Source organism: Aegilops tauschii, chromosome 4 (genome assembly GCF_002575655.3).
Source record: "Aegilops tauschii subsp. strangulata cultivar AL8/78 chromosome 4, Aet v6.0, whole genome shotgun sequence".
NCBI classification, from domain to species: domain Eukaryota; kingdom Viridiplantae; phylum Streptophyta; class Magnoliopsida; order Poales; family Poaceae; genus Aegilops; species Aegilops tauschii.
This window is the reverse complement of record NC_053038.3, coordinates 210,752,764-210,758,106: the sequence shown is the minus strand read 5'-3', so window position 1 is coordinate 210,758,106 and position 5,343 is coordinate 210,752,764. Positions and strand designations below refer to the sequence as shown.

At 40.7% G+C, this 5,343-nt stretch overlaps 1 long non-coding RNA gene across 1 annotated transcript; it reads right to left on the bottom strand.

The window, feature by feature from the left end:
• Positions 1-1,595: 1,595 nt before the first annotated feature.
• LOC109757217 (uncharacterized) lies at positions 1,596-5,343 on the bottom strand. The gene is made up of 3 exons (XR_002231473.3): positions 4,994-5,343; positions 4,577-4,671; positions 1,596-2,281 (listed from the first exon to the last, which is right to left on the bottom strand). It is a non-coding gene; the product is annotated as an uncharacterized lncRNA (long non-coding RNA).

Below are 5,343 nucleotides of genomic sequence, written 5' to 3'. Positions count from 1 at the left end.
GTTGTTGTTGTTGTAGAGGTGCGACAGGTGCAGCGGGCGGTGGTTGTGGAAGAAGCGCGAGGAATTCATTAAACTTGTTATCGAGCTTTGTTTTGAACGCCTTCTCAATGCCATCTATCTTCTCCATGGCCTCTTCAAATCTGTTTAGCACATCTTCCACATGTCCACTCATCATTTGCTGAAACTTATCATGTAACTCTTTGTTCGTCATGTTCTCCAAGTCAGTCTCGTCGGCTTGTGATCCTACCATGGTTAGCAGCAATAGAAACACAGAATATGATCCTACAGACTACTAGAAAATGGCGGTGGTGGGGTGTCACAAATCCGTCAAGCAAATCTCAAATTCTTACCAGTTCTTACCCAGCAGCAGGTGGTGAACGACAACCGTTGTAGTCAAAACTCTCAAAGCTTGGATAGAGGGATTACCAGGGAGAATCAAACGTATGGCGTAGATGTATGTGGAGCTGGGAAGGCTTATAATATGGTAGCAAAAGGGGTCAGCAATAATCAATTCAGAGATGCAAAGTTGAATAAACACTCAACGATGGTACTGTGCTGGTCCTAGGCTAGACCGTGCTAGAGACGCGAGCCTAGAACACTAACAAAATCACGGCGCTGCACATAAACAAAGGAAAAGCACACTCTGAAATGTTTTTTCGCTCTTTTATTTGCGCTCCTTTTTTTTGCGAAAAATCACTAGAATGATGAGTGTCTCAAAACTCTTCCCAAGTCAAGATAACAGGATAGGATAGGCACGAAATTTTTTTGACTATTTTTTTCGGAAATCAGGGCAGCGACGACGAAAAAGTGCGACAAAAAATCACTATGATGGCGAGTGTCTCAAAACGCTCCTTGGGACCTAAAACAGGATAGGGAAAAATATATTTGGTCCCCGAAATTTTGGCCTAAAAACTGTCCGGGGGTCTCCAGACTTTTTTTTCAAAACCTATTCAGGCAAGGAAACACAAAACGAAAACTAGATGGATCTCGAAAACAAACCTAATATGAAAAAAAAACTCGTATTGGTGATGGACAGGCAGTGGTATATGTGGACTCGGATTGGTGATGGGCAGGCGGTGGTATATGTGGACTCGGATTGGTGGCGTAGTATATATGGACTCGGATATGTGGCGGATATATGGTGGTATTTGGCGGTGGCGATGTGTCTGGTGTGGTGGTGGTATATGGTAGCGGATGATGAATCTGGTGTGGTGGTGGTATATGGCAGCGGATGATGAATCTGGTGTGGTGGTGGTATATGGCAGGGGATGATGATGGTGCGACGGCGGCGTGAATACCCGTGAACAGAACTCGAAACTCTAAAAGACTAGACGCTAACACCAGCAACTAGACACGATGATGCAACCGCAAATTCAACAAAGCAAATACAGAAAAGATAATGCAAAGTCTCAGATTGGTTCGGATATGATGAACTAACCCTAATTTTTTGTAGCTTTTCCATGGACTTTGGTATGAAGAACATACTTGATCTAAACTACGAAAAAACTCTAAAATCTCATCGAGCAACCTGGAAATCTGATACCACTTGATAGAGGCAAATGTGTCCCGTCTTTCGATGAGATGGTGGCTATCGTTTTTGATGGAGCAGACTTTGACGATCCGACTACGAACGTGCGAGGACGTCGCGCCGTAGCAATCGCTAAAGCAACTCCGAGAGGTTATTGACCCCACCGGAGCTCGATCAACCTGACCACGAGGGTCTATTTCCTGCAAGCAAACGAAGAACAAGCAAGAAACTAAGATTGCAATCTGGATATTGCGAATATAAGAGGAAAGCTTTATTGATCAAGGTGGGGTTCTATGACGTCTTGGTCTGATCGTTGAACACGAACGAAGTACGCGAAGTTGCAGCTATGGCGAACTTTTAATCTAAACAAAACCGAAAGTCTAAACGATGCCCTAAGGGTTGCATATATGGAGGAAGAGGCGGAATTTCGTGGCCCTTGGAGAAGGGGTCCGAAACCAACCCTAACTGTTGTTTCCCCACACATACGGACTCTAAAAACAGCCTATACTTGACTATTTCGAAATTACATGGACCTGGCCCAAAAATAAGGTGACGCAACACCTATAATAGCCTCTAGACGAAATTTATGAATTGGCATCTTGTATATTTCGTCCAAGGCTTCATGCACTCATTATGGTGGCTTCAAAGTCCTGAAATCATCACTTGTAACTCTGTTCTTGTTCCCCTTGCACATGCCATCATCTCCACGCATAATCTTGCTCCAATGTTCATCCCTCTTGTCCAAGCTAGGCCCTTCATTTGTAAGCAAGACAAATGTATCCAATTTAGGCAGCATCATATTCTCATGAACATTAGAATCATTACCAAGAAACGAAAGTACCTGTTAATTTAATTGGCGTGCGCGAGCTCTAGTGATTGGTCCAATATGTATAGCAGCAGGGGCTGTGGGTGTAACAATGGTATTGATGTCCTCATCAACAACACTCTCACAACTCACAGGCAAAGCTAGATTTATGTTGTCCATCCCTGTTTTCTAAAAAGACTCATGTTGCACACCTATTTTACTAACAAGAATCAAGTTGCCACCTAGGCATCGTACTGCCCAATTGGTTTCTATATTGAGTGATACGCTATATTGAGTAACTAAGATGGTGATGGTAGCCATTATGACATTTTCATCCTTTTCAAAGCAGGGCTGGGAAGGTACGTATAGTTCAACCTTCTCATAATAATTTGTGAGAAAGAACAGTACTATGGTTTGGCTTACATTTTAATTAGTAATTTTTGTTCAAATTTCATTATAAAGATTTTCTCATTTTCTTCTAAACTGCGAGACTTGCTCTAGCACGTAAGTTGAAGTACTGCTTCCATCATCAAGAACTACCTCGGACACCTCCCAGCCGGTCTCACATCAACGACATGCTAAGAAATACAACAAGAAGAAAGCCGATGGAATCATCACCTTTTCCCATACTTTCAATTAGTCACATATGAGGTTTACTGGAAGGTGGAGTAATAAAACTGAGATTTATACTACTTGAACTGGAAGTATTATTTTCACTTTGTGTCATATATTGCAGGCTTGCTCTAAATTCTCAGGATTCATCGACAATGTAAATTTGCAGGTAGTAGCTAGCTACTGAATCATCATTTTTTACGCTTTTTTGGTATTTTTTTAGATTTATTGATGCACAATGTATTGTATGCGTACAGTTGCATGGTGGTTTTGGTAAAGATCACCAAAAAAATAAGTTTAACATATTTGGAAAGCATCACCATACTTAAGACGGCTCCAAATTTAATTTTACTTATTAGGATGAAAATGCATTTTTCAGTTTTGCAATTGTGCTATGCGCACATGCTGGGACCTGTGGCATATATCATCTACTTAGAGAAGATTATGGATGGTGTATAAGGAAGTCTGGCATGGATTCCTAAAAGTATCACATCTAGGCTTCTCATGTACTCCCTCAGTTCCTAAATATTTGTCTTTCAAGAGACTTCAACAAGTGACTACTACGGAGCAAAATGAGTGAATCTAAACTCCAAAATATGTTTATATATATCTGTATGTGGTCGTCCATTTGAAATCTCTAAAAAGACAAATATTTAGGAACAGAGGGAGTATATAACATATGTACTTCTCTTGCACTTTATCTGGTATTTTGTATAGTGCATTTAGCAACGTGTGGTTTAAGATTTTTCCAAATTAAACTGAAGTACCAAATTTTATATTGTGTGATTGTCGTCTCAACATCTTCGGTAGGTTTGTAATGAGGTCAAATTCACTTGGACACTATATTATCCATTCTGATTGTATTTTTCAGATTATGTGTCGTGTTAGTTCACCTTTGCTGTAGAGTATTGTCCTTTTTCTGCCATACTGGAAGGTTGAAGAAAAGGAGATGAGGGTAGTGTCATTACAAAGTTGAAACTTCAGAAGGTTTTCATTCTGTCACTTCTTTGCGATAAATTGTTTGTCGTCCGTCTTTCCATCTACCTGATTACTCATACCTCTGTGTCACAAAAGCAACCATTGTTCCCGGTGTACAAAGATGAATAGAAGTTCTTTTTGAGAAACTGATAGCCTATTCAATTTCTGAACAAAGCCTTCCGTTAAGAAGTTGAAGGCATGGTTATGTAGAAAAGTATTCCCTCCAGTAAGGTATAACTAACATGGTATTATTCTCCCAATCAACTCAAACTGATTTTTGCATGGAACTTGGAATGGTTCCTCAAGTACATGTCAGTCCCAAATGTATGAATCTTGGTACTTTTAAAAAATATATTTCCACAATGACTCGGTTTTAACTCAATATTATGCCATTTTGGAAAGTATCTAGCTCAATACCCAATTGAATTCTTAGCATATTAATTTCTACCTTCCAGTTTGTTGTTTGCTAAAAACCCATATCAGCGTTAAGACTACAGCCAACCACTTTACAATACTATTTTGTACCACTCCGCACATTTTACATGTTGGCACTTTACCTGTGACAAAGAATGCTCTATGGGTGCCCAGTGTCAACCATTCTTAGATATTTGGATTTTAACAGCTATAGTTAGAACAATTGCAAGCATTCTTACCTCACTAAATATATAATGTGTTGCAGACATAGCCGCCTTATCTGTTCCAAATTGTTATCTCTGAACTATTTCATTTGTCAGCAAGGTACTTCTTTCTGCATTTACAGATAAATAACAATATTGGAGTAAGGGCTCAACTGATTTGACAAAACCAATATCAGTTATGTATGCATCACGGATGTGCTTCTAAAGTTATGTATGCACCATAGAGGAAGCAAGATCATTTAATCAGTTACTATAACCTTTCTTTCTTACCTAGCAATTCAGATCCAGTTTCACAAATAATATAAAATTCCAAGAATCTAATTGTTTAATAAAATATTAGAACAAGTAATTTGGTAACCGTGCCATGCATGCCTACAATTTACTCCTGGTTCATAGAGAGAGGAGATGGTAAGGCAAAGGAAAGATATGCACCTGTTCGTACAAATGCAGGGTAAGGGAAAATAATGCATAGTAAATTGATACGCTCCTTTCATTGATGGATGGATAAGAGTCACCGGCGCTGCTGCTAGATGTGGAGACTCCGCTCAACAACGCAGGCGTCGGAGGAGATTGCAGATTTAGCGGGGACGACCTAGCACACAGCAAAGGCGAACGGCCAGATGGCCGCAGCTCCGGCCGGCGCTGCGATGCGGTTCGCGAGGAATGACTTTGCGAGGTTACTGATGCACGCACTGTCAACGAGAGACACTTGCGCAGCCGCTCTCATAGGGCTAGTCAGGCGAGCGAACTAGAGAAGACGGCGGCGTAGACCGCGGCCACCG